We start from the raw sequence: 5156 nt of genomic DNA, 5'->3' as shown, positions 1-5156 counted from the left end.
ATGCTGTTGGTGTTATGTGACAAACATAAGGAGCACCTGGGGTTTCTACCAGAGGTGGACTCAGTGGGTATGCGTTTTTGTAGCAGGTTAGGAAACTGAGATTAATTTTAGGAAAAGACTTCAATCAGCGAAAATGTCCTCCTTACCTGCTACAAAAATCACGATCAAAGTGGCATGAAAAGTGTGTCCTCTGCGGGTAAATAATATTTTGACTAGTAGCATTATAGCTAGCTAGCTTGTTACCAGCTGTCGTCATGTGACTAGCTAAATAAACACTAGATTCGGTAGTGTTTTCAAGCAAATACAGTGCTATATTATGAGTCTAAATAAAAACCTAGCTTGATGGGCAACAGACAGCCAGGACAGTCTGTCTTTGTTAGGCTAGTTACCTAACTACTTCTGCCTGTAAACTGTACTGTTACTGTCCAATAGCAACCTAGCCCAGCTATAGACCTTTGAGTGGATCTGAAATGACAGTTGGTATAGCAAATGGTGAAAATTCCATAGACAAGGGAGTGCGCATATCTATGCCTGTTTGGGGTTCTCTCTGGACAGGAGTCACAGGACCATTGCATTGCCACTATTTTGAGAGCTAGCTAGCATAGCTGTTTTTTCCACATCAGTGGTTGGTGAATTTGAGCGAATAAAGGTAGTTTTCCTGCGAAAGGGAACAAATGCTAAGATCTATGAGGGAGCTGCCAGTAAGTATCAGTTTCCAAGCTTTCATAAACCTCTCTACATAACATCTTATCCATGCAATGCTGTCATTCTGTTTCATTGTCCAACAATTTTTACATTGTAGACTGTTGTAGCCAACTAGTTTCCCCTCCTCTAAACGTGTTCTCCAGGGAAGCTGAGTGTTGACGCAGAAACCTTACAGCATGGTGTGGAGGGACTCATTTTACCTGCTCACCGAGAGCTCCAAACTCATTGTGAGTGACTACAGAGAGCCATATCCCCTTTCTACAGCTAGCACACTAACCGACTTTACTCTACATAGCACACTCATTTTGAGGCAGCTCTCGGATGAGTCCAGGAAACTGTTCCTTTTGAGTTTGGAATGAACATTAGCATGAAGCCTACCCTGAACCGTGTGTGTATGTGTTGTAGATCCCTGAGGTGGACTTTCAGGACTCGGTGCTGGCCTTCACAGGGTGGCCGAACCAGCTGCCGCAGCTCTACTTGGACCGAAGGAAGGAGATCTGACACATTCTCAGTGAACTGACTAAATCACTGCCACACTAACATTGTCCAAGCACGCCAAGACAGTCGTGAAGAGGACACGACAACACCTATTTCCCCTCAGGAGACTGAGAAGATTTTGCATTGGTCCTCAAATCCTCAAAGTTCTACAGTTGCACCATCGAGCATCCTGACTGGTTGCATCTCTGCCTGGTGTGTCAACTGCTCAGCCTCTGACCGCAAGGCACTACAGAGGGTAGTGCCTACGGCCCAGTACATCACTGGGGACAAGCTTCCTGCCATCCAGGACCTCTATACCAGGCGGTGTCAGAGGAATGCCCTAAAAATAGAGTTCCCCCACTGTCACAACTGTGTACATTATTGAACTGGGACTTCACTGATCTGAAAGCATTCAACATCAAATTGTCCCTCTTACACAGATCCCTGTGCAACATCAAACAGGCTTCTATTCCCTGCTTGAAACTCTGTGTAACAGCAAATAGGGTCCAATCTGACATTGGTTTTTTTGTCAACATTGAATTGAGCCCTGCCAGCAGAGGGTGTTATAGCTTACACTGCATTAGGGATAGGAGATGGGCATATGTCACATAGGATACAACTCTGTTGTCTAAAGTGATTACCTCTCATCTCCTTCCATATACAGTGAGCTCCAAAGTATTGGGACAGTACATTTTTGTTGCTTTTTTGGCTCTGTACTCCAGCACTTTGGATTTGAAATTATACAATGACTATGAAGTTAAAGTGCAGACTGTCAGCTTTAATTTGAGGTATTTTCATCCATATCAGGTGATGAATGGTAAATAATGCATTGTCACTTTTATTGTATATAAGAATAGAATGTTTCTAAACACTTCTACATTCATGTGGATACTACCATGATTTTGGATAGTCCTGAATGAATTGTAAATAATGACGAGTGAGAAAGTTAGACGCACAAATATCATACCCCCAAGACTTGCTAAACTCTCACCATTAAAATAACATGGGAGGTTAGCATTTTTTGGGGTGGTATGATATTTGTGCGTCTAACCTTCGCACTCATCATTATTCATGATTCATTCAGGATTTTCCGTAATCATGGTAGCATCCATATTAATGTAGAAGTGTTAAACATTCAATTCTATAATTTATAAAAAAATCTACAATAAAAGTGACTACAAAATGACAATACAATATTTACCATTCATTTCTATAGGGCACAAAATTATCTGAAACCTAAATAAACAACACATGCTTGATGTAATCATTGTGTTCCAGGAATATGGGACCAAATACTAAACTTTTGACTACATTATTACACATGAATTTGTCCCAATACTTTTGGTCCCCTAAAATGGGGAGGACTAACAAAAAGTGCTGTAATTTCTTAACGGTTCACCCGATATGGATGAAAATACCCTCTAATTAAATCTGATAGTCTTCACTTTATCCTCATAGTCATTGTATCATTTGAAACCCAAAGTGCTGGAGTACAGAGCCAAAACTACAAAATATTTGTCACTGTCCCAATACTTTTGGAGCTTACTGTAACTGCTTGGATCTGGGTGGGAAATCCGGATAAGTGAAAGAAAAATGGCACAGGTCAACTAGAGAATGCTATCACTTGGGCACAGTTTGATTGAAATGATCCTGTGTTAAATTCTGCTCCCCCTTCAGATGTGGTCCCTCCTTGCTTTTGGATGCAAGAGAAAACTCAATCACATCTCTTACATACCACATCATATGCCACAATAAATATAATTTTATATGATCCCATGACATTTGGTGGTGAAATATTGTCTTTCTAAAATGAAGTGGGAACTCAATGGGGGATCAGGATTAAATGTTTGAATCTGGGCCCTGTGCAGTTTTATTCTGATCAGGGAAATGGACAAGGAGGCTGCACTAGGGTGTTGAGATGTAGACACTGATAGGCACTGCTATTCTAATATTGTCAAGTAATAAAGCTATCACAATAACCATATCAGAATTAGGTGGGAGGGAGGGCATTTTGGACATTTCTATGTGGTATGGACAGAGTTTACTAGTGCATCTTTTCTAACCTTGTAGAAACAGTAATTGGCAAAAGCTCTCGGTTGTAATCATGCAGTGCTGTTGCATTCATAATCTTTGATCATTTAATTTGTGCACCTTCAAATTGTACTGACATCGTTTGGATAGCCTTGATTCTCTTGACGGATCAATTGTAGAGGAAGATGAGTAGTGGGTGAGAGAACCATGCACTTTTATGTAGAGGATTCAGAATGTGGGCATTGTCTGTTTTACATCAAACGGTTTACATTGGTACTTCAGAAAGATTCAGATCAAAGGTAGACTTAAAATTAGCCATTATGGATGTAGATTGTCCATGTTTTTAGACTTATTGCATGCCTGACTAATGTATTCCATGACTTTGCATAATTTTTTTCCTAAAAGAGTATGAGTGGCTGAATGTTAATTACAATTTTATAAAGCAATGTTGTTAAATTGTTTACAGGATTTTTAGATATTGCCATCTATCCATTTTTTGTGAGTACATTTCTGCCAAGAATTATGTGATCAAACCACTTCACTAGCTAGGTTTCCTTCCAATTGGCAACAGATTTTCAGTCAAATGTTCTAAAATCTACATAACCATGTATATGTGCATTTTCCAACCAAAGATTTTTCCATCAAATTGAATTGTTGCGGAAAAAGGCTGTGCATGATGTAGTGCACATAAAAATAACTTAAATTCCCATGGTTTTAGCATGTGTGCTCTTGCAAATAGCTTGCAGAAACAGTGCGGATATAGTCTACTACATGATGAGATTATTATAGACAAAAGAGCAAGATTTGTATTTGTCAAACGGCAGCCAAGCATCGATCATCATGTCACCAGAATAAAATACCTTTTGCTATATATCCAATCCAGTCCATTCAATGATGGCCAAAATTGAACTAAGACAATATGTCTGGAAAGTAACTGTAAAATTAAACGGTTAAAAATTTCTTCTTGGGTCCATAACGGCTAGATGCTAAAATTTGCCTGTAAGGCATATCTTCGATCATCATAGTGGAAACACAAAACGGACTTGGATCAGTGTGTGGTTGAGGTTCTGCCCGACTAGACGCGTAGGCGTTGCATTGCATTAATCGATGGGCATTCAACATACATTCCCCAAAAGCCATTTAAAAATGTAAAAATCCATAACTAATTCACAGTGTCACAGAATCATCAAACTAGATATGATTTATTCTATAAATGTCTAGCATACTTTTACAACCTTTGTTTTGAGTAGAAATTCCAATTTTGACTTGATAGAAATACACTGCTCAAAAAAATAAAGGGAACACTTAAACAACACAATGTAACTCCAAGTCAATCACACTTCTGTGAAATCAAACTGTCCACTTAGGAAGCAACACTGATTGACAATACATTTCACATGCTGTTGTGCAAATGGAATAGACAAAAGGTGGAAATTATAGGCAATTAGCAAGACACCCCCAATAAAGGAGTGGTTCTGCAGGTGGTGACCACAGACCACTTCTCAGTTTCTATGCTTCCTGGCTGATGTTTTGGTCACTTTTGAATGCTGGCGGTGCTTTCACTCTAGTGGTAGCATGAGACTGAGTCTACAACCCACACAAGTGGCTCAGGTAGTGCAGCTCATCCAGGATGGCACATCAATGCGAGCTGTGGCAAGAAGGTTTGCTGTGTCTGTCAGCGTAGTGTCCAGAGCATGGAGGCGCTACCAGGAGACAGGACAGTACATCAGGAGACGTGGAGGATGCTGTAGGAGGGCAACAACCCAGCAGCAGGACCGCTACCTCCGCCTTTGTGCAAGGAGGAGCAGGAGGAGCACTGCCAGAGCCCTGCAAAATGACCTCCAGCAGGCCACAAATGTGCATGTGTCTGCTCAAACAGTCAGAAACAGACTCCATGAGGGTGGTATGAGGGCCCGACGTCCACAGGTGGGGGTTGTGCTTAC

At 40.7% G+C, this 5156-nt stretch overlaps 1 pseudogene; it reads left to right on the top strand.

The window, feature by feature from the left end:
* Positions 1-1925, top strand: LOC129854779 (COMM domain-containing protein 2-like; annotated as a pseudogene).
* Positions 1926-5156: the final 3231 nt, after the last annotated feature.

Source organism: Salvelinus fontinalis, chromosome 5, assembly GCF_029448725.1.
Source record: "Salvelinus fontinalis isolate EN_2023a chromosome 5, ASM2944872v1, whole genome shotgun sequence".
Lineage (NCBI taxonomy): Eukaryota > Metazoa > Chordata > Actinopteri > Salmoniformes > Salmonidae > Salvelinus > Salvelinus fontinalis.
The sequence above is the reverse complement of the archived record's forward strand: the minus strand, read 5'-3'. Positions and strand labels throughout refer to the sequence as shown.